At 36.7% G+C, this 25006-nt stretch overlaps 1 protein-coding gene and 1 long non-coding RNA gene across 8 annotated transcripts in view; one reads left to right on the top strand and one right to left on the bottom strand.

Moving 5' to 3' along the window:
* Cadm1 (cell adhesion molecule 1) overlaps window positions 1–25006 on the top strand; it is a 310888-nt gene that overhangs the window by 85600 nt on the left and 200282 nt on the right. The window lies entirely within an intron of this gene.
* LOC150045544 (uncharacterized) lies at window positions 7134–11574 on the bottom strand. Of its 2 annotated transcripts, XR_016532807.1 has the most exons (4): window positions 11435–11574; window positions 10666–11062; window positions 9420–9545; window positions 7134–7360 (listed from the first exon to the last, which is right to left on the bottom strand). It is a non-coding gene; the product is annotated as an uncharacterized LOC150045544 (long non-coding RNA). The 2 variants fall into 2 exon arrangements; XR_016532806.1 differs by having other exon boundaries at window positions 9420–11062.

Below are 25006 nucleotides of genomic sequence, written 5' to 3' on the forward strand. Positions count from 1 at the left end.
GTGTTATTAATATATACAATTATACATGTAATTAATATGTGTAATTACTCTGTGTGAGGAATGCCAGACCAGGGTTCTGTGCTGATATAGAGGCTGTATGTACAAAGACAGGATTTTATGTGTAACATTTAGTCTTACTGTAAATCTGTTGTGGCTTATTGTCAGGGTATAGATGCTTTCCATTTGAATTCAAGAGAATCATCTTGATGGTTGTGAGAGCAACTAGATTTTGATTGTCTTGCACTTTATGTCAAATATTCTGTCTAGAGAATTCATAGAAGACAAGTTTGGTGAGAAATCGTGGTCCTAGTATATGAACAATACTGTGCTCATTGCTAGGCACATCATGGAAAGCACATATTTTAGTGACTTTTTTCTTTTTTTGCCTGAGCACTGTCCTTGGGCTTTCTCAAGGGTAGACCTACCACTTTAGCCACAGTACCACTTCCGCCTTTTTCCATGTATGTGATACAGAGGAATCGAGCCTGAGCCTTCATGCATGCTAGGCAAGCACTCTACCACTGGGCCAAACCCCAGGTCCTGCATACATTTTACTTGTCTGTTTTATTTATTTGTTCAATGGATGTTTTAAGTTGCCTGTTAAGTCTATCCACTAATTAACCCTTTTGTTCCCCTTCTGTTTAGTGTTCTCAGCTATAAAGTTGCTCATTTTTAAACACCTAAGAGTTAGGAACCTTTCTGTTCTGTTTGTTTTTGCCGGTAGCCATCACACTTGGCCAATGAACATAGCATTTATTCTATTACTCTTCACTCTACTCCCATTCTACCTCTGGACTCTGTTTCTTTTTCTTAGAATGGATTTCTGAATTGGAACTACAGCAGGGAAGTGAAATTGGCAAGGACATATCACATTGTAAAGGGGCTGCCGGGAAACAGAAGTGAGCTTACATTATTGAAATCCGGATATGTGGAAGTAACAGGGGTAACCAAGGTTGATTCTGAGCTGTGTTCATTTCCCTAAATGATTGTCCTGGATGCAGACATTGTCAGACAGAAGTCAAGGGACGTGGTTTACAAGCATCTTAAAATGGTAGTGGAAGGCAGGCTTCTGCATGGCATTGTTAATGGGCAGAGAAGTCCAGGTCATAGTTGATTTGAGTCTGCTGAAAACATCCTGCAGCCATGTTGTTGTTTCAGTGCTTTGGGTAGGATGTTGAGGAAGGCCCAGGGGCACAGTAACTACCAGCATATAATTTTGATTTGAGAGCTTAAGCAGATATGCTTTCCTCAGAAAACATGAACACTAAAGGATTCCGATGTGGCATGTTTCCGAGGGGACCTGGGAACAGATGTGTTGTCTGTTTCGAATGTATTGGGATCCATCCATGTTGTGCTTACAGACCCCCTTCTGTCTGGTGCACTCTGCCCTCTAAAAGCTTCCTGAATTGCTTTGTAAACAAGGCAGCTACTACAGCTGCAACTGTTGGATTTGGACTTTTGCCAGCTTGAAATTTATCCCTGTCCTAATGCTATATATCTGGGAGCAGGAAAAGTACTTAAAAAAAAAAGAAAAAAAAAGCACATGGAAACATTTGCTGAGGAAAATTGTGTTGAGGGTAAAGAGGCCCAATATTTTAAAAAATACAGTCACTCTGGATTATTTTGACTTTTTATTCATTGCCACTAGAACAGATTCCATTGTCTTTTTATGGAGTTTCCTCAGCCTAGTGAGTTGGGCTATTGCTTCATTAAAACCCCATAATCCCAATACCCTTTATCTTTTTTTTTTTTTGGCCAGTCCTGGGCTTGAGCTCAGGTCCTGAGCCCTGTCCTTGGACTTTCTCAAGACTAGAGCTCTACTCTACCACTTGAACCTCAGCATCACTTCCGGCTTTTTCTACATATACGGTACCAAGGAATTGAACCCGGGTCTTCGTGCATGGTAAGCAAGCACTCTACCAGTAGGCCAAACGCCAAACTCCTGCCCCCCCCCCCCCCCACTCCATACCCTTTATATTGATGGTCAACTTGGCTCAAGAAAACTAGTCAATCTTTGAAGGGAGTAAGCAAAGGAAGATTTCTTTTTCAGGGTCTCTCTCCTTGGTATGCCAAGACTTAACAGTTTAAAAGAGAGAGAAACAAGGCAAAAGGGGGATAAAGTGGAGAATGGGTTTTCTAAAGAACTCTTGTTTGCAAATTCACCCTATCTGGTGCTGTTGCTCCAGTGACTACATACTGTCTGGATCTCACAGTGCCTTTTATATAGTATAGACAGGTATTGCCATGCCTCATTCCAGCGCCAAAAAACATCAGTGTTCTTGCACAAATTGAAGTCGGATTTTGATTTATTATGTTCTTGGCTTGATGAGTTTTCCATTTAAGCCCCTTTCTTCCTCTTTCTTCATGAAAGCTTTTGAAATCTTCTGCTCAGTTAAGATTTCTTTATGTCCTCCCACCAGATCGGAATTTAAGGAAAGTTTCATTGTTATGTCTTTGTGTATTTTTATAGCCGCCTAGGCTTCTTCATTGACCTCTTTAAGCTGACCATCTCTGTCACTGTGCAGCTAGGCTCGGTATTTGCCCATCTGGATGCTTTTAGTTTGTTTCTTATTACTGGATTAAAACTAAAATTTATTTCATTTTTGTAGCAGCAGAAAGCACAAAAATCTTGAGTTTCCTGCCAATAGTCTCTTTTTGGAACAAAATCAAAATATAACTTTTCAGTTGGAATAAGTCTTTCCTGGCCAGCATCTTCCCCTGTCCCCCAGCTTCTGTGAGATGAAATAACATTGGCTTCTTTCCCCAGGTTTTTGACTATTGAGGAGTCCTTCCAATAAAAGAAGGATGTCTTAACCTATTTTCTTGGAGTGAATTATGAGTAAGGGGAGAAAGAGTGAAGCCTTTGGCATGTACCATACCCTAGTAAAAGGATGACACATGTGCAGTCCAGTTCTAGGGCTTGAACTCTGGGTGCTACCCTGTTAGCTTTTTTGCTCAAGGCTGGTACTCTATCACTTGAACCACAGGTTTTTGATGGTTAAGTGGAGATGAGTCTCCTGGACTTTTTTTTTTTTGCCTTATCTGTGTTCAAAAGATGATCTTCTGACCTAGCTATTGAGAAGGTAGGATTGTAGACATGGGATACCAGCATTTGGCTCTATGTCATAGGATTTTACATCAGTGAGCAATACTCTTGTGAATTTCCCTTCAGCTTTTGGCTGCTTCTCATCTTTGGAGAGTGCTGGCCTGCACACTGGGTAGATGTTGGGTAGAAGTCCAGCCATCATTCCTTTTGGTTTCAGTCCCAGATCTTGAACTGTGCAGAGGAGGAAAAACTGTTGTTTGAGGAACTAAAATTGACATATTTTCCTTAGGAAGAAGAAAGTTGACACAGGGGAGTGCTATTTATTTTTTTCAAAGGAACACATCATTCCTTTATTTCCATCCCAGTCTTCATACATGAAAATAAGAAACAGTGTAGCTTTTGTTTAAGCTGTTGCCAGTACCAACATTTACCTCTTTTTAACTTTTTTTTAAGGGTACTGTTTAAAATTTAGCTTGGAGCTGAAACATGTCATTCAGTTTCAAGCCCACAGGCAAATTACTTCCTTCCCTTCAGAGCAAGGAGAACACATTTCAGAAATTTTGTAATTAAGAGGTTTATTTGGCATTTAAAATTGCTTACTTTTATTCAATACACAAAAACTAAATCGTTGCCTTTAGATGACAGCCTGTCATTTCAAAGTTCAGTCAGAATACAGTTGCCCTCTTGATAACACAGGGAGTTGGTGACCTTCCTGCTCTATACTAGTGGTTGATTGTTGGGTGAGTATCTAGCCATCCTAGGAGCCCTGGAAGATGCTGTACTTCCAGTCTGCCTATGCTGAGATGTTCTTGTCCATGCCCTGCATCATGGTGTTTCTTTTTTTCCCCTGACAGTGGCTATGGACCTGCATTGAGCTTATCTGTGGTTCAGATTGATGGTTCCTCAGCCACGCTTGGGGAACCTTAGAACTAATGTGTTATCCCCCCACCATGAGAAATGGATTCAGGTCTCGGGTCCCACAGTTTCCCTTGTTAACAGTAGCACTCACAGTTCTACAAAAGTGCAATGAATGGCACAGGGCCTCCTCCTGGCCTCATTCCACACCTTTGTAGCCTATCCAAGGCCAGGTGTTCCAAGTGGTCAGTCATTACCTCCACTCATGAAGTGCAGCAGCAGTGGCAGATTAATGATGCACCAAGGAAGAGGACTCTCTTCTATATACACCTGAGAATGGGTTATTACATTTTATTATGCCCAATTAGTTATGGAAATACTTTATATCACTATTCAATGTACAGTTTGCACATTAACATCTACTTATGTATGTATGTGTAGAAATGTATTTATGGAAACTGACTTTATATGGTTCCTTTTCAGTAAAGGCATGATCTGGGTTTTGTTATGTTTCATTCTTAAAAGTCAAACATATCACTGGGTGCTGGTGGTTCACACCCATAATCTTTATTACTCAGGAGGCTTCAGTCTGAAATATTGTGATTCAAAAGTAGCCTGGGCAAGAAAAGGTAGGTTGGAGGCATGTTAAAGAACCAACTGAGCAAGTGCAAGGCTCTTGAGTTCAAACCTTGGAATCCATCTCTGCCCCATACTATATTATAATCCTGAGTTTAATGCTCATCAACCCCGTGCTTCTTTCTGTTAGTCATTTTCTTATATATTTCTATCCATAGCTTGTAGTTGATTTCGGTGTAATTAACAAACTCTAATGATATAAATCATTATAATGCTGTCAGTACTATCTTGCTAGGCTAGGGATGTAGCTTAAGAGACAAGGGTACAGGCTTGGTGTTCATAAAGCCTGGGCTTTGATCCCCAGCACTGCAACAATGAACAAACAAATATGCATGCAAGTAAGTAAATAGCTACTATTGTGTTACCATATTCTAAGGTTTGCTGTTTTACTTTCATCCTTATTTATGATGATTACTCTTCATCTTGACACATGGACCTCTGCTTTTTAAATCTTCATTGCTATATATATTTTTGTTTTGTGACTGTACCACTTTTTACTTGTTGTTTGGGGTTCCAGATCCTGTCAAATGAAAATGTGAGCATTCTTAACTGTGTCTTCCTGTGTGCTTACAACTCTTGAACATGTGCAGGCATTCCTCTAGAGTAGAACCTGAATCTTCTTGGCATCCATAGCGCTCCTGGGTAAAGTTCCTCAAGATCACTGTACTCAGTGCTAGTCTCACAGGCATTGTGAGAGATTCCCATTGCTTCATATTTTCTCCAGCATTGCTGTTGCCAGATAAGAAATTGATAGTGACAAAAAATAACCATTGGTTTCAGTTTTCATCTCTGCCTAGTAAGGTTGAGTTTCAGTGTACATTTATTGGTCATTTGGGTTTTCTTTTCTGTCAGTTGCCTGATCTGATCTTTTGCCTCTTTTCCTATTGGACTGGTTTGTCTATCCTTTTGATATCTAGAAATTCTGCCTGCTCTTAATATTAATGCTTTGTTACTTATATGCATTTCAAGTTTATGTCTTTTTACTTCGTTTATGCTAGCTTTGTTTGAGTGGTTTTTAAATTTTATATTGTGTGTGTGTGTCTTTTAAAAACCCTTCTCCAAGGTCATAAGAATGTCCTCCTTTATTCATTTTTTTATTGTAAAGATTTGAGATATTTCTTCACCTTTGATTTCAGCCAACTTATCAGAATTTTTTATGAGTAGCATGTAATAAAATTATTCTTTGTTCTTCTGTTTAATACTTGTTGTTTCAGCTCCTCTTTGCCTGCCTCTGTTTCCTGCCTCCTGCCTCCCTTCCTGCTGCCTCTTTTCCTCCCCGCGTCCTTATTCTGACAACGATTGAACTCCTTATTCAGTTTTGCAGAATGTCGTATAGTTAGAATTAAATAATATATAACTATTTCTGATTGGTTTCTTTTAACTTAACTTAGAAGTACCCATTTTAACTCTTCATGTCTTTTCGTGGCTTGATAGCTCATTTCCTTTTATAATAAAGCTGTTCTAAACCTCTGCATCCCTGTGTCTACGTGGACATAGTTTTTAACTTTTGGGGGATAAATACCAGGTAGTATAATGGCTGGATTTTAAAGGCAGGCTCATTTTGTATGAAATTGCTGCAGCAGTGGAATCATTTTATATTTTCACTAGCAATGACTTAGCTCCTATGTACAGCCTCACATCCATGCATCCATGGCATTTGGTTCTGTCACAGGTGCTGGGCTTCGGCCTTTTTTTCCCCTGCCAGCCCTGTGACTTGAACTCATGGCCCAGGCACTGTCCTTGAACTTACTCAAGACTAGTGCTACAGTGCTTGAGCCACAACACCACTTTTGTTTTTTTCTGTGTATATGGTTTGAGAAGAATTGAACCCAGGATTTTGTGCATGTTAGCAAGCTTTCTACCACTGGCGCCAACATTGGCCATTCTTTTTTTTTTTATTTTTGACTTCAGTTTCCAGTATATTTATTTCACCAGTCCTGAGGCTTGATCTCAGGGCCTGAGAGCTGTCCTTGAGCCACAGCACCATTTCTGCTTTTTCTATGCATATATGGTGTCAAGGAATCGAACCCGGGTCTTTGTGCATGCTAAGCAAGCACTCTACCACTAGGCCAAACTCCTGACCCCAACATTGGCCATTCTTATGAGGGTGCAGTGGTATCTTACTGTTTTCAGTGCAATTGCCAGGGGACATAGGATGTGTAGTATCTTTTCATATACTTACTGTATCTATAGTACATTTGGGATATATTCTGGTATATATTATACATTATGTGTGCAATTTGATATCACTTGTTAAATCATTCTTTTTTCCTGTTGCTTCAATAAATTACCCTATCATATACCAACTTTCCATATATACTCATTTTGGGGGGGTGTCACTCTGTTGCTATTGCTCATTAATATATGGAATTAAAAATCATTATTTTACTTGGATGCGTTTCATAATATGATTTAATATTTGGTAGGGTATGCTTAGTCCCTACTATAATGTAACATATACACAGACATACTTTGGTCCTGGTCCTTATTTGTTGTGTTATTGGTTTGGATTTTGAATTTTGAAACCCAGTTGTTCCATTGGTCTTCTAAAAACTAGACCTTCTGCTATTCCTAAAGACCGCCACCGGCTTTTTGTTGTTGTTTGTGTGTATGCCATTTAAAAGAATGTACATTTAAAAATTTGGTGGATGCAGAATTTCATACTTAACGTCTTGACACTTTTACGTAAGGCTCACACATATGATTTGGAAGTAAATTCTGGTCTGTTGAAGATTCAGAGATAGCAGAGTCTAGTGTCCTGTCAGGTAGACATTTGTCAGTAGATCAGTTGGGGTGCTCTGAGCAGACGGGGATCCACTGATGCTGTATGAAAAGAGGTTACCTGTGTGTCATTTTCTGAAGAGAGAATTCATCAATTTTTAAGAGATGTTGTATCATCTCAAAAAGATAAAGGCTGTTTCAGTTTAAGGTGAGAAAAAGAGCGCTTAAGCACTCAGTAACAAAGAATGAAAAATGGGGATATAGGGAAGAAGAGCTTTTCTCATACTATTGTGTTCGGCATACACTGATTATAAAATGGAAGTATATTTTAATGTTTTAGATAAAGTTTTTTTGAGAGGCATATGTCTACATTTACAATAATGGTGTTTTCTCTTATCTTTCTTCTAGGTAAGTAACAATCTTATGTCTGGGTGCATCAACTTCAGAAAGAATGGATGGCTAAGACTTGTAAGACTCCATTCCTCCTCTTGGCAGCCATGGTAGTAAGTCATTGTTGTTATGTATGCTATTGTCTTGTCTCAGTAAGGGGAACCGCTTAACAAAAGAAAGTAGCTATTTACCCACAAGTTCTTTGATGCTTTTCCTGGTTATACATGTTTCACTAAAAACACTCTGTATTTGTCTTTGAAATTACACAGAATACTAAAAAGACAGGGTTCCTGCTTTCAAGAAGACAAGGTTTAGTAAGGGTGTAGCGGAAAGTACTTAGGTTCTGAAGTCACATAGGTTCCACTTTTAAATGTCTACTTTGGTGATAGGTTGTGCAGATATCTTTTTAAAAACAAAAACAAAAACAAAACCTTTTATTAGCTGGGTGTGGTGGCTCATGCCTGTAATCCTAGCTACTCAGGAGGCTGAGATCTGAGGATCACGGTTCAAAGCCAGTCTTGGCACTAAAGTCCCTGAGACTCTTATGTTCCCTTAACCACTAGAAAACCGGAAATGGCATTGTGGCTATAGGGGTAGGGTGGTAGTCTTGAGCTGCAGAGCTCAGGGACAATGCCCATGCCCAGAGATAGGGCAGTATACTTGAGCTGAAGAGCTCATTGACAGTGCCCAGGCTCAGGGTTCAAGCCCCATGACTGATAATAAACAAAACAAAACAAAACAAAACAAAACAGACCCAAAACATGTTTTATTAACACTGTTTTTACATCATATTTCAAATGTCATATTCTACAAATAAGTATTCAGGAATAATAACTTCTAGAAAAATATTTATATGAAATCATTGGCAGATAAATTTAAGAACATAATTAAAATTAAGCTGAATCTGTATGTCATAGTTACTTATTGATCTATATATCAATATATGTTATAGAATATATATCCTATCATAGACCTATATGTCTATATAGATATATTTATATCTCCAAATTCATGTCAGTGACTTCTGGGGTACCTTTGTATTGAGTCAAGGCTCTTGTGTGTTTGGATCTAATATCCACACATCAAGGAGACCATGTGCCTTTTGTTCCTTTGGTCTTCGCTTATCTCACGCAGCATAATTTGCTCTAGTTCCATCCATTTCCCATTGAATGTCATTATTATTTCATCTTGTCTGGGGGTTATGTAGAATTCCATTGTATATGTGTACCACATTTTTTGTATCCGTTCATCTGTAGTGGGCCATCTGGATTTTTAAGCATCTATTGTGAACAGTGCAGTAGTGAGCATAGCTGTGCAGGTTTCCTTATCATATCTTGTGTTGTGATGCTCAGGGTAGATCCCTAGGAGTGATATGGCTGGGTCGTAGGGAAGGTCTATAATTTTTTGAGGAACCTCCAAACTGCTTTCCAAAGTGGTTGTACTAGATTACATTCCCACCAAAAGTGCAATAGGGTTCCTCTTTCTCTACATCCCCACCAGCATTTGTTGTCTGAATTCAGAATATTGGCCATTCTGATTGGGATAAGGTGGTATCTCAGGATTGTTTTAATTTGCTTTTCTTTTATGACTATGGATGATGAGCATTTTCCTTGCCATTTTTACCTCTTCCTTTGATAAGTCTGTCTTTAGATCCCTTGCCCATTTAATGATTGGTTTGTTGGGTTTGGTGGGGATCATTTTCTTAAGCTCAAGCAGATATCTTTTTCTTTCTCAATTTCCTTATTCATTAAATAGCTACAGTTGATACTACCTCAGCAGCTGTTCAAGAAGATTAAATCGGGGAATATCTGTGCTTGTCGCAGGGTTCCAGGATGCCGGGTTTATTCTTCATTTCTTCTTTCCAGCTGGGTATCCAGATATTCAGAAACAGCGAAGTCTGCAATGTGAGAAAATAGAGACCAATTCTGTGCCTGGTAGCTGAAGTGTCTTTGGCTGAGATTCAGGGACTCTTGGAGACCAGGCGCCACAGGGTTTTGTAAAGGAATCTGTAGTGGGTCTAAGAAGGCACTTTGCAGAACAGCAAACAACTCCTTGAACCTCCTAGTCACATTAGAAAAATCCTCCTTCAGTGGTGGCTTAAGTATTGTTTCACAAGTGGCCTTAGTTTGAATCCCTGTGAATACGATAGAACATTTTGTAGGGAAAATATTTCTTTGTTTAATCTAAAATGGAATTTAAACAATTGAGGAAAGAATGTAAGCTGAGATCTGTTTGATCTTTTGTGATTCTTTAAATAATTGTCACATTGTTATATTTGAAATTGTCTAGCTCTCTGGCCTAGTAAACAGAGGAACAGCAATATCCATCCACTGAGAAGACATGCACAGTTTGACTTAGAAAATGGAAGAGAATTGTGCCTGAGTTGGAAAGACATAAATCAGAAATGACACGGGCAGGGCAGGCATGGTCATTTTAGTTTGTGTGGCTCAAATACATCTTACTCAATGGCATAAGGCCTAACTAGAAATGGCCTTTCCTCTTTCAGAAGAGGCTAAGGCCAAGGGAGACTACAGTTCATTGCACATTCACAGATTAAAATATCTCCAAATTAGTTCCAGTGAATCATTTTAAATTATTTTAAAAGCCCTTTATATTTTAATCAGAGCCTATTCACTATCAGTTAATTTGGATGGAATGTTCTAAAATTATTTTCTTCTCATGATGTGTTGTACCATTGCCGTAAGTGCACATACCCCCAAGGAAGAGGAGATTTGGGGAGTCTGATAGCACTAAGGAACGGTTGATCTTAGGCAAGTGCCTCCTGTTTAAAGGAGTAGATTTTGTTCTTGTCACCTGACTTTAGATGGGAAAATGAATCCTTCTATTCTTGTAGAAAGGGTGGCAGATTCTGCAGAACACTAGAAGTTCAGCAGTGTGCCTATTTCCCCAAATATGTAAGGAATATAATGTTTGCTTTAGGGTAACATTGCTTTGGTTATCTCAAAAGACTTTTTTAGTTAAGGTGAGCATCGTGGTACAATGTACATTATTGTTACCATAGAAAAAAGAATAAGTAGAAAAGCTAGGCAGATCATGTTCGTCCAGTTAAACATTCATGTCTTGTTCCTATCTCAGATGAAGGAGGAAGACCAGCGGTTGCTCTGTGTATTGGTTGTAGAACTCTGAGCACCAGTGTTTTTCAGATAGCTTGTCTTCATTTTCATCTGCTCTTGGGTTGGGAGATCCTTCATGGTATTCTATACCTTTATATGCACAGTCTTTCATTGTAGGAGAAGGTAACTCAGCTTTCCTGGATGCCATTCCTTTTGTACTCAATTAAGGTAGAGAATCCTGGAATGTTCAGTATTTTCGTTATTTTCCCCTGGCACATTCTGTGAAGATCCAGCACCCATCCTGAGCTTTTGTGTGTTACCCATGAGGTGCTCTAGTGTTCTGTAAATGTAAAAAAGAAAATAAATGGACAGGATGAGTTTGAAAATTACAGCACTGAGTGGTAACTGCTAGTCAAGATTTTTTTTGGCAGTTTTTTCGAATCTCATTTTAAAGCAATAACACACTCAGGGAGTTGTATTTAAACACTGAGATAAATGCATCAACCTAAATTCATGGTTTTGTTTTTTTTTTTCCATGTAGTTGCTAATTATTGAACATAACGAGGCTTATTCATAATTTCTTTTCTCCTGCTTGATAGCCATAATCCTGTATTTGTGCTGCTGTCATTCCCATGGTAACAGACTAATGTCTGAAACATAAGATTATTAAATACAGAGCAGTCCATAAAATAATGCTAAGGTTCTGACTTACAGAGAGACTTTCACACTGGGGCAAACTTCAGAAAAGAGAACACTTATACAAAAAGCAATTTACTTGGCCGGTAATGTTTAGTATTCCCAGAGCTATTATGGAAGATATTTGTTTGAATTATAGCCTCTTTCTTCACAGCCGATCATCTCCTTTGGCTTTTGCAGCCAAGTCTTAATCTGGTGTTTATGATGTCAGCCTGTTGCCATGGGAGTTATTCTGTCACAGATGTATTGTGACTTCACTGCAGAATGGCGGCAGAAGAAAATTTAGGATGAAAGAGAACAACTCTAAAGTCAATCTCCAGCATATTTGTTCTCTAGAGAAGTGTTCCCTTTACCTTTATGAGCTCTTAAAAAAAAAGTTAGTTAAGTGATGCTTTTTGAAGGTCGGCCTATCATTAAATGTTGCTGAAATGACCCAAAATGTCAAAAGCCCAACAGTAAAGAAAAAATGTCATGTGGGCTGACCTTAAGTCTTTGAAGAATGGTCAAGATTGGTGTGTTGAATCTTGTACTGCAGTAATGAAGCACAGCCATATTGGTAGCACATAAATGAACACATTTCCCTGCTGCTTCTACTTCATGGAAATTTCTTGTATATTAAACTGGATGAAGTTGCATGGACAAGGGCATGCTTCCTATCTTGCACTTTCTTCTGCTGTCACAGTGGCTAGCAGCTACATCTGTACTGTTCATAGACATGGAAGCTCTACCATACCCAGAGGTTTTGCTTTAAAAAAGCCAATTTTTGTAGTGTGCATAAACATGTTTGCATTATAGTCCCTTTGGGGCTCGATTATTGTCTGTTATCTGGGACATTCTCTTATTTGGATGGCAAACAATAATTCCACCTACTTCCCAGGGATACAAGATTTCTGAAGATGTTAAGTATACTGGTGGTGCCATATGTATGATGAACTTTGAATATCAAGTACTAGTAGCAAAAAATAGAATATTTATCTTATTTTTTTTAATGTGGAAGTTGGTGGCTTATGCCTATTATCCTTGCTACTCAGGAGGCTGAGATCAGTGGATTCTGATATAAAGCCAGTCTGAAGTTCTATGAGACCCTTACTTTCAGTTAACTGACAAAGTACAGAAGTGGAAGTAGAGTACCAACCATGAGCTCATCAATGCCAGGGTCAATACCTAGATCCTGAGATCCAGCCTTAGTTCTGCCCCTAAAAACAAGCCAACCTCCCAGAAAGAGCAGGATAGGGAAGAAACTGAAGAGAGTAAGATCTTTTGGACCATGCTCAAATTATGTATGCAATTAGAAAAGTAGTTGCAATGTCTTTGCCTCTTTTTGGAATTACCTGGTTTAAGATTATTTTTCTTCTTCCTATTTCATCTTTGAATGTTATAGAAGATTTTCTTAATGTCATTTCCCTTATTATGAGAAAGACTAAGGTAGGCGAGGCAAAGCAGGTTCATATTCTTCAAACATTTCCTTTAATTGCTGTGATAAGTCACCTTGGAATTTGCACAACCTCGTTTTGAGTTTGTAATGAGACTCCCTGTCCCTTCTGTTTTCTCACCCAAATCAGCATCCTTCTCTGGTGCTGAGGCATGGAAGCTCATGTCAGCGTAATCTGCCATATACCTTTGTAATGATTGTTTTCAGTGTTTTGTTGAGCTAGCTTCAGTAGCACTTTGTGCATAAATGCTTTTCTTAAAAAAAAGATAGGTTGACACATTACCTTAGTGATTATGGTCCTTCCTCCCTTCTATCCCTGCCCCCTTTGCTCTTCCCCCACTCGCTTACTTTAATTCTCTTGATACAGCATAGTGAAGCTCAAAGTGTATTGGGGAATTTGTTTGGTTTCTATACTTTGTGTCAGTGGCTTCAAACCTGGATAGCCTCAAAAAAGGCAGATGCTTGATTTCATCCTTAAAAATTATAGTCTGATTGTCTAGGTGGATTGGCATGGACTTCAGAATTTTTCAAAGATCCTTGGATTGTTTTGATGTAAAGTCAGCTTGCCAAACCACCGCTTTCCATGTATTGATGCCTGGAAATTGAGCTCTCAAGGGAAAGTCTGAATATCATAGATACATTTTGATTTTTATAAATCTGCTATGACTTTCCTATTTTATGGCAAATCTCCCTGGTCTTCATCTCCTCTCTTGTAAATGTATACCATTAAAATAATTTAAAAAAGTTCTGATCTGCTTATTCTTGTTTCTTCCAGAGTAAACACTGGATGAGAATTAATCATCTCTGATTTTTTTTCACTTTTTCCTTTTTTGCCCTAAAAACATTATCTTCACTATTTTTCAGAAGAGGTTGAATCAAGGTTATTTTAAAAAAAAACAAAGCAAAAAGCAAACCATGCAGCTCCTAGGGAAAAAGATGGAATTCTTTTCTTGAGACTTGATTATCACTGGAAAATGAACTGTAGTTTTTGACATTGGGTTCCATGCCATGCACCATCTCTGTAGTGTGCCCAGTCTGCGTGCAAATTGTTTCACTTAAGTTGTTTATAAATGATGAGATGACATTAGAAGAATGGTTTAATTATGGTTTCGTTTTTCAATATGTAACGCTAGAGGAGATGAAGAAAAGTAGATTTCTTCATTTCATAAAACAAAGTACCTTTGCAATAAAGTTCTGACTAAAACTTAACTTGGCCTTTTTTTTTCATTTATCTTGGTTATTGCTTTTCACCTGTCTCGTGGTTCTTGTAAACATGATTTTCCCTGTGGAGCTAGACACAAAGCAAAGGTTATAAAGGGAAGTGTTGGTATCCAAGCATCTTGCTTCTGATGTTTAGCCTTAAGAAATATATTTGAGCTTAAAAGAAAAGTAATAGGTTTGCCTGAATTTTCTTACTCCTCTTCACATTCTCTTTTACAGCATTTGTGGGTAGCCCTGGAAACTTGACTTAGAGAATCAATGTAATTTCACGAAGCAGTACTGTCAGATTGACTGCAAAGGATGCTCATATTTCTGTTGACACAGCCTTGCAGATTCCCAAAGAGCATTTGTATATAGATCTTAGTCTCTAAGCATAGCTATTATCTTTGTTTAAAATATCTGGTTTTGTTTAGAATGCGCTAAATGATTAGAATCGGGTAAGATTACCTAAACTAAAAGCTTGTATAGTTTTTTCTTTTGATTATCCCTAAATTTTAAACATATAAATTCTGGGTTCCAAATTCTATATTTGGCTGATTTATTGAACAGTTTAGTTATTATCAATTCTAATTTATACTCAATTTGCATTTAATTTATATAAGAACAGTGATAAAGCCATAAGTGCTTTGTATTCCCAGTCTCTCCCTCACCCTTTTTTTTTGTCCAGCTTTATTCCTCCTTCTGTGAAGGTAAGGAGCTAAAATTAAAAAGATTCTCTGTCTAGAGAGTCCCTATCAGATTTTATATTGAATTTCAAAAGGAAAGCTTAATAATATGATTTTGGATTTTCAGAACTGTGGCTTATTTTTTGTTGCTTTCTATTTAGAAGGGAATTCAGGTGTTATATTTCTTTAAAATGTGGTTACTGTATTCATTTTCTTCCATGATACTCCTAACATTTACCTTTTTCTAAGACTTTATTTTCTAAAACATCCTTCCTCTTGCTAATAATGACAACCTTCTTAAAAAGTATTTTATCTCGATTCTATGAAATCTTTTCCATTTTTTCTTATTCTCAAAGTAGAACATCTTTATTTTAATAATAATAATAAAAAACACTCAAAAAGTATAGAAAGTAAAAATTTTCCTGTAATCCTGTTTCCTTGGAGATACATAATCTTGATATTAACATTTCTCTTCCCATGTGTGGTTCAGACTAGATATTTTCCCCTTTTTAAATTTAGTTCACATTGTAATTTTTGAAATCTATCTGTATGCAGATGTTTCAAGTATACATGTGAAGATTTATATAGTTGATTTTCTTAAGCACCTCAGTTAACGGAAATATGTCTGTAGTTTTAATCCTTGGAACTGCTTCCTGAATTTTATTATAAATAATACTTTAATGAACATTCTTGTATTTGATCTACATCCATTATTTCATAGTATTTATTTGGAATGTACTTTCACAATTGGAATACTTGGGTCAGAGATACATACCTTCTCCTCTCCTGTGGGCCCTCCTGCCCCCTTGCCCCCCCCCCCCGTCCTCTTTCAGTTCTTATTTGTGAATAACTCTCTAGAACAATTTCATTTCTGCTGGTTAGGAATAACTATCCTCCTGTTCTGACATTGTCTTTGTGAATCTTGTTAAAGTATTTAGTAATTATGCAGAAGAAAATGAAATTTTTGTTTTGCTCTTTTTGGCAATTGCCTATATCCATTTTTGAATAAGTGTTTGAGTATGTGTGTAATGTTTAATTAATGTAAACAGTCTTTTTAAAGATAAAAGCTTTTTATTTGCTGTATTAACACTTTTTAAAAGAATCTTTCCCTTTTCTAGTTTATAAGAAAAGCTTTAAGTAAGCATTTAGCTTAATGAATGATTCATTCATTTCACAGACATTACTGAATATTCTGTGCCAGGCACTGGGTATATTAGTGAATTCAATAGACAGATATGCTATCATGTATAGAACTTGCATGGGTAGGAAAAGGTAAGAAAAACAAATAACATTATTAAATGACCAAAATAAGTGTTTTAAGGTTAATAACAAGTAGAAAAATAAAGGCTTACAACTGTGAAATTAAAGACAATATAACATTAGAGTAAAATTTAGATCTATTATTTTTTACCTGTATAGGAATATTTTCTCGGGGTAATATTATTATGGTAAGCTCCTAATATATTTTTTTCAACAAATCAGATTAAATTCTGTGCTATGCAGGTAATTCCCAACATGTATCACATTGGTCTACCTTGTTGAAGGGCCCTGGGAAGTGATCTTCCTGTTTGAAAGTATCATCAAGAACTCTCCTTTGGAGTAGGCTTAACTGAGTGTGGACATTGTGTTATCTGTATGTTAGTGGGTACATGCAAATTGAGAGTGGAGTGGTAAAACTGAAATGAGCCTTAATTCACCACTTTGTGAGAAATAATTTAATCTGCGCTGCACCAAATCCTGGCATTATTTTGTTTCAGGAGCAAATAAGAATAAGTGATATGAGTGAGTTTTTACTTTTCCTTGGATGTTCAGATGTCTGGATTTTTCTCCATCTTCCTCCTTTCCACTTACCACTTCCTCCTCTTTTTCTTTCTGCCGCATTTAGAATTTGATAATATTGCTGGGTGTTATTTATTCTCTGGCACAACTATTGCAGTTGGCTTTTGGCACCGTGTTCCAAGGCCATTCACATTTTAGAATGGAACTATGCTGTTTTGTCATTCATCACTCAAGTCTGAAAGACTATTGTAACTGTTTTGCTGATAAAGACCATGAATGCACAGAAGAAATAGTGGTAAACTAGACAGCCCCGAGAGTTATGTTTCCTTGAAAAGGAACATGGAATCATAGTGCAGCCCTTTATTTTTATTCACTCAAATTGATGAGTTCTTCAAATTGTATGTCTAATTGTACTCATTTTTAATAGTTTGGTGCAGACAGGTTATAAGACTTTAGATACTAGTGTTCATTGATTTCTTTCACAAGTTCAGAGACAATTGTTGATTCATAATACAGGAACTTTGGGTAATTGTCAATTGTATGACTATTCTTCTGTGCATTCTGTGCTTTGCTATCGGCAGTCATTAAATGGATTCAATTTGAAATCTGAATGAGAAATTAGTATAGTCTTATGAATATGTTTCACATAAATTTTAAATGAAGTGTTTGACTTTTTCATCCAAATCAAGTTGGCAAAAGAATTTTAATTATTTCATTGGCTGAGTTTATGAGATTCAGTTGAAATGAAGATTACTCAAACCAGAGTGCATTAAGAAATAAATATAATTAAATGCTTACAAACGTGTGTCTTAAACAGGAACTGAGCTATAATAATTGCTTAATCTAGAAACTTCCTCTTGTGTTATTTCTCAGAGTTCTCTTAAAAACCTAGCCTGATCTTTTTTGGCAGTGGTAGTAGGAGCCTATAAAGAAAGGAATGGAAGTATGGAAGGGCTGTTGCAATTTTCCTTCCAATCTTTTGATTAACTAAAACACATGTAATTGCTGGCCTTTTTTTTTTTAATCTTAGGTGTTTTTCTCTTTCTTTCCATACTCCTTCTCATCCACGTCCCTAATCTTACTCCTTCCCTCTTTTCCTCTATCTTAATATTTCAAAGAACCTTATGTGGATACAGGTTCTGCGAACTTGCTCCAGTTTACTCAGAACTATCCAGATCCATTGTAGAAGACCACTGTTAAAACTGGGACTGAACTGAAAAATGTCCACTTGAGTGTATGCTTCTGAACGTCTGAACAGGAATGGTGAGGAATATGTGACTCCCTCCCCTCCACAAGCACAGCCCAAGGGCTCACAGTGGGTCCCAGCTTGTAATCTGCTTTGCTTGGCTCTTTCTTTCCTGTAAGAGAGAGGCAGGGAAGGGATGGGATAATATAAAATAATCGCACAATTTTTAATAAGAATCTTCTGAAATATCTAGCTCAGAATATGGAGGAAGGAGCCACAGTGGGTCCTGAACTCTCAGATTTAGAGTTTTGAATAAGCTCCTCTGAAATCTGATTCTTAGAGTGAATTCTTTCTTGAGAAAACAAGTAGTTCAGATTAGATTTGGATGGTTAGACAGTAAGTAGCAGTAACTTATTTAATGGGCTGCTGAAGAATTTGAATAAATCAAACTCATTTTCTTTAAGAAATTATTTTAAGAATAAATTTATTATATATGTACATTATATATTTAGAATGTTCATAAAACAGAAGGTAAAAATATCATAAGCTATCTTCTGATGGCAATGACCAATGTTTTCTTGTGTTTCTCTCTGATTTTATGACTTTCCTCCTTTTTATGTGTCTGGTTTACTTAATTGTGATCTTACTGAGCAGATCATCTTAAATTCTGTTTCCACTTAATATTTTATCTTGTGTTTCCAATTTGTACATACTTTTATGAATATACTTGAAGAGTGATTAGTGTAATTTTGATTTTACATGGTATAATTAAACTATTTCCTGTTTTTTCATTAAAGAATTTATTAACGTTGATTTTTTTTACATATTTCAAATGTCATGTTTAACAAACCAATGTTCAAGTAAGGCTATATACAATCACTGGCACATAGATTTTAGAACATAATAAAAATTAAGCTGAGGGTTTATATGTCATAGATACAAATTAATATATATACATAATAAAACATTATGTCTATAGAGTATAAAGCCCATCCTGGATTTTTATGTCTATGTAGTTATGTTTATATTTCCTTGTTTTTAAAAAAGCATATGTGGTAGTTTTGTTTTTCACAAACATCTTTGTGCATATTTCCTCCCCTGGTAGGTGATAGTCCCAGAAATAAGATTATGAAATTAACAATACTATGGATGTTATTTTAAATTCACTAGGTTGTGTGGGACATGACATTTTCTGAAAACTTTTTATTTGAAACAGTTTCAAACTCAGAGAAAAATGGCGGGACTAGTTCAAAGGACATTCATATTCCCTTTCCTGTGAGTCACCTCTTGCTGACATTTTGCTCCAGTGCTCTGTCATTTAAGCTCTTCTCCTCTTCTCTTTCCCTCAGTTTTTTTCATTATTCATTTTTTTCAACCCTGTGAAAATTGCATAGTTTACCCTTTTGCCTTCAAATACTTCAAAATATTATTTCCTAAGTCACAAAGACTTTCTTACATCACTGCTGTATAATGATTAGCATCAAGCAGTTTCACATAAAGACACTTCATTCATCCAGGCTTCTGTCCATATTTCAGTTTGCTCACTTGATCTCATAACGTCCACCCGGGCCCAGTTCTCTCTATAATACAAAATTCAGTTCAGGATATCTCATTCTATACCCAGTTGTATCTTGACTCCTCATGTGGGACATAATTGTTCAGGATTTTTTTGTTTGTTTACTTGTTCTTATATGAGGTTGAATTTTTAAAAAGTATCACCCTGTGTACGTTTTTTTAGTTTGTTTCTTTGGGTGCTCATTCTGGGGCTTGACGTCAGCGCCTGGGTGTCCTGTCTCCACGCGTTGTTGCTCAAGACCAATGCTCTAGCACCTGTGTCACAGCTCTACTACTGGCTTTCCTACCTGGGTTAGCTTCAGATAGTGGTGCTCAGATCTCAGCCACCTGAGTAACTAGGATTACAGGCATAATCCACCAGCACTTAGTTTCACTTTTTTTCTTTTCTTACTATTATTTTAAGTATGAAAGGTCTTCATTTATATTTGTGTGATGTTTCCTCATGAGATGTCTTTGTATTTCAGCTAGACATATACTTCTAAAGATGTGATAAATACATAGGTACCAATGTCTTTCTGTCAATTAACAGTAATAATAATTTTGATTTTCTGATCCAGGCATCATTTTATCTTTCAACTGTGTAGTTAACTATGTTTCCTTCTACAACTAGCAAGTATGCATTCATATATCCCTTTCTTTCCCATTATCTTATCATATTGTTTTGTAGACTTTCCTCCTTTTTATTTTTTTACTTCTTAAGTTTTCTACTTTTTTGAGACAGGGTCTTGCATCTTTGCCCCTTGTTCATGTCAACTTTCAATTTTCTTGCCTAATCTCCTGAAGCCTAGGACCACAGACATGTGTCATGCCAGGCTAGAATCTCCTTTATTGTGATTTATTATCTACTACTTTAAAATTATTTTGATATTCAAATTCTCTAGATTTAATTCACGAGAAGCCCCTTCCTCCTCCACCCCTTCCCCCTCCCCCTCCCCTTCTCCTTCTCCTCCTCCTCCTCCTCCTCCTCCTTCTTCTTCTTCTTTTAAATTATTTTGACATGCTTCCACCATGTTTCGAGCATTAAAACTTTCTTCATCTAGTATCTGCGCTATGGCTTTGTGATCAATCATTACTTTGAGAAATTCTGGTTTCTTTTACAATAGGATAGTATTACAACGCACTATTGACACTAAGTGTTCAACTGTGAATGTAGGAAAAATAATATATGCATGCATGTGCACATACTTTAGGAATCACGAACCCTACTGGTACTACCATATACAAACTACTTCAATAGGGGATTTCAAATCCTATTCTTTTTCCACAATGAGAACCCTCTAATACTTCAAAAGATAGACCCAGAATCAACAGAAAAAAGTTAGGATGTGTTAGCCATTTTCTTAAATATTTTCATTGAAAAGGTCCATCTAGCATAATCTATGTATCTATATAGGAATATATTCTATTTCTAGAAGTTGAGCTTTTGATTACATCCTATTTTTAACCCTAAGGAAAACTGTATTTAATGTAAGAGTTTGAAATACAGTATACTCTAACTCTACAGGAATAAATTATTCCTCCCATTTTGGATCATGGTGAGATTTATATGCTTTCCTTATTAAATTTCAAATTTGTGGGCATTAGCCACACCGTATTTTTATATCTTTTGTTGTTGTTGTTGCTTATAAAATGTATTTGGAATTTGTGGAGTGATGGGCTCTCACATTTAGTACTAGTTGACTTAAACTGCCAGGAATCTGAAATTGAGGATTCCAAGGCAAATCTTAATTTGCAAAGGCAGAAATAAAGCATTCACTCTTTATACCCCGACAAGTAATTTTGTCAACAATGCTTCTTTTTAATCTTAATATTTAATGATCCCAGTTTCATCTTTTTTTTTCATAGAAAAGCCCAGTTCAGAGAAAGAAGCAAAGGGGCTTGAACACTGAAGGTACTATATATAAAATTAGTGTTGACTGGCTGTGCCTGGATTTTTGGTACTGGACAGTTGTGACTCTTCTAAACCAAAGAAATCTGAGATAATCATGAGAAAGAATATCCATGTACAACTGAATTATTGGTCTGTGCAGTCTACCTGTGAAGTATTTGGGACAATTTTCTGTCCAGTTGTAAAATCATTTTGTTAGCCACTAAATATGTTTCTAATGTACTTTTGTTTTCAGTAATGTTCACATTTTGCTCCTTGCAAGCAATTAAAAATTATAAGCTTCATAGTAAGTAGACCTTCTATACATTCCAAGGCAAATATAAATATCAGAGTTTTGAATACATATCTAATAAAATTACTGAGATGATCCTTGAAAGTATGTCCCTTAGTACAGCCATGTTAACTGCAATGTTTGGCTGGCTCACACTACTTCTTTACTGTCTGATTCAGCTATTAGACAAATTGGCACATGGTGATCTGAATTAAAAGGACTCACACATAGGAAACCTTCTGCAATAGCTTTGGTATTTTATTCAGGAACCATAAATCCTATTTCTACAATCCTTATTTTTAGCATATCATAGTGCTGAGCGTCTTTTCCCCACCTGCATTTAAAGTGTCAGTTGTTTCTACCTTATTCTTTTGAATTTTTAATTGAAAATCCATCCGTTTCTTTTAAAAAACATTCAGAAAATAAGTAAATGCCACTCAGCTAGGTAGTAAAAGGCAATATGGATGTATGTTTTCTATAAGGGTTCTGAGAGCAGTAATGGAATCTCTTTCGGCCCTACTGTATGGTTGGCGAGCGATCCATCAAAAGCCAGTCTTGGATTTGAGTCTTCTATTTAGATTAGGAATGTTAAGAAAGATGGATGGTAAATGTCTTTTAGCTGCATTGTCCCCAAAACATGAAATGAAATCTAAAGACTCTCAAAGAAGGTTTCAATTACACTGCCAAATGACTTGAACAAGGATTGGGTAGAGGAGGTCATGGGCCAATGGAATGCCGGTTGAGGATTTATATTGTTTAAAATGAAAACATTATTTCCATTAACCCCTTTCCACTAACACCTTTACCAGAGTTATTTTCAGATTGTACATTTGTAGGTGTTAGTCATACTTGATAGAAATACCTTAGCACTTGTGTGAATTGTGAAGCCTCACCATACATTATTTCCCTGCCCCCTCCTCTGTCCAGTTTCATGCCGCTGATTCTCTGGAGAGATACTGGCATCCTTGTCCTCTGCAGACTTGATTTGAAAATGCAGCAGTAAGCCACCCAGTTGTAAAGAATCATTTCTAAATGCTTTAATTAAAAACAGAATAGATGGATTCTGTGTTGTGGTTTTCTGCAATAATGCCTGCCAAATCGCATTGCGTACTTGAGTGTAGGAAGGGAACATTCTAAGTTTAAGGGTGACTCTCTGTAGATTTGCCCTTCTTTGTCAATGCAGGTTGGAGTGTGATTTTTGCCCTCTCATGGCAAATAGAGTAAAGAGTTGGTAAGCAGAAGATGAGGCCTCCTTTTAATGAGTCGGCTAAAGTGTGCACTCAGGGCAGGCTCTTTAAAAGAGCACCATTAATTTGAATAAAACAGGAGAAGGTAGGTACTTTCTACATCCATAAAGCACTGAAGGGGATAAATCCAATTATCTGTTCAATATTTAATGGCCATAAAGTTAAAAATTTTAAAGGCAGTACCTTGGAGACTGCTTAGTCAATTCTGTCCATATTATTTTTGACATTCAAAAGTCAGGGTAGACTAGCCACATCGACAGCATCTCTGTGGTTTGATGCTTTCGTGGCAGTGGACCTGGAACTTGTGTTTTTCTATGCAATGATGATCTGATGTTTGTTTTTTCTTTTCTTTTAAAAGAAACTCAGGAAATTTTTTTTCATATATTTTTATTGTAATTAATAGAAGGGTTACATGATATTTGCCAGATAGATGGCGTATTAATTCCCATACATTGATACCCTTTCACATGTCTTGGTCCTCATTTCCCTCCCCCCACCCCTCATCTTGTTTTCCCACGTTCCCTATCCAATTTCAAATAACCAAATACAAATATATCCGATATATCAGGTAACAAAGTGAGATACTGTAACAATATGAGATAACCAAGGGACAGCAAAAGAGATGAGAGATAACATAGTACCTTAAGAACAACAATCATTCATTATATGGCTTATGTTTCTATATCCTAGAGATCCTTTCATTTAGCGTCCTACTATATGGCCTTTTGTATCAAGGTTTTGCTCTATTGCAAATCTCTGCTAGGAGAGCCGAAGGTTTCTACTGATTATGACAAATGAGGGAAACCATTGAGCCTAAGTTCCTTAGAGTCGGGCTTACTTCACTTAATATGATCTTTTCTAAGTCTTTGCAAGAAAGAATGACATTGCCCCATTTGTTAGAAACTCAGGAAATCTTTAGGGTTTACAACATGCCTCTTCCATTCCCCTTGCCCTTGGTTCCTGGAATGAAAGACAGTTAGGGAAGGTTGATTAATGAAATGAACAACAAGGGAATCAGAATGAGGATTTGCTATGTAAAATAAGTATTTTGTAAAGAAACAGGATTCTTAAGTATTTCAAAAATTCTCTTCTGAGAAGATACATTAGCTGTATCAGAAGCTTTATTTTTAATAGATGTTTTTGCAAATGTGCATAGTTTTTAAAGCAAGCTGTGGCTGTATAAAGATAATTTCTTAATTCTACCCTCTCTGTTTTCTTCGCTAGTGGTACTTAGCCATCCATGCAGGTGGGCACTGCTCTAAGTGGTTCAGAGGCAGTTGAATCATAAAACATCTCAGAAAATCGATGCAGAAGTGACGGTTGGAATGAATGTCAATATGATAGAGTGATTTCGTGATATGGTCATGAAGCTTTATTCTTCCTGCCTATCAGCTCATACAGGTTCCTAATTAGCTATTAACATGCTCTCACTTTGTATGGTCTAAACTATAAAAGCATATCTTACTGTATTTCAGAGCATGTCTCTGATAGGTATCTTTTTTACTTACTCAGGTTTAAATGTTTTATTTCGCATTTAATACTCATTTTTTTGTGTCTCTTTGCTGTCTGCTCCCTGGGCAGTGGGAGAGTTTCAGTGTGACTTTGTTTGCCTGAAGTATTTATTTATTTATTCCTAGACTAATAGTATATAGATAGATTTTTGACATGATGCTGAAGTACTGTTAAACTTTTGGGGGACTCAAGCAATAAGACCACTTTAAGAGGGATTGAAGAAGCAAAAGTTAATATATTATATGCATTGTGAGATAAGAGCCTTTTGCTTTGCTTTAAGATGTGTCAGTCTTAAGAAGGGTCTGTCTCTTGTAAGTTCTTTTAAGGGATCTTTACTTTTCCTTGGGAATTCATATGAAGTCCTTTTCTCTCTCCTTCCTACTTTGCTACCCATTTCCCTTGAAAAGGAGAGTTGGTTTGCTTGACTGTATTTTCAAATGCAAATTCAGCTTATTCAGTCACATGTGCAGTCTCTAAGGATGATAACTTGGTGAAATCTGAAACTACTTAGTGTTCTTGGATCTTAGAGTTTTAAGTAGATTGTTCCTTGTTTTGCTCCAAATATCTGGGGGTAATTTGGCTGTTAAACCGGCAGAAACCTTTGTTTTTTAGTTGCCTATAAAGAAAATAGAGGTAAGAAAATAATGATTTCCTGGATAATTCAAAGAGAAGATTTAACATACAAATCCCTAACATGCTACTCTGCAATGACTTCCAAATCAGCTTATGTTATAACTCAGCATGGCAATTGTTAAACTCATTATTTTTAAAGAGCTTTTATATGTGATACATGTGAAAAGAGCCAAGAAGAG

This window comes from Megascapheus bottae, chromosome 27 (genome assembly GCF_031878675.1).
Source record: "Megascapheus bottae isolate mThoBot1 chromosome 27, mThoBot2.hap1, whole genome shotgun sequence".
In the NCBI taxonomy this organism is placed as follows: domain Eukaryota; kingdom Metazoa; phylum Chordata; class Mammalia; order Rodentia; family Geomyidae; genus Megascapheus; species Megascapheus bottae.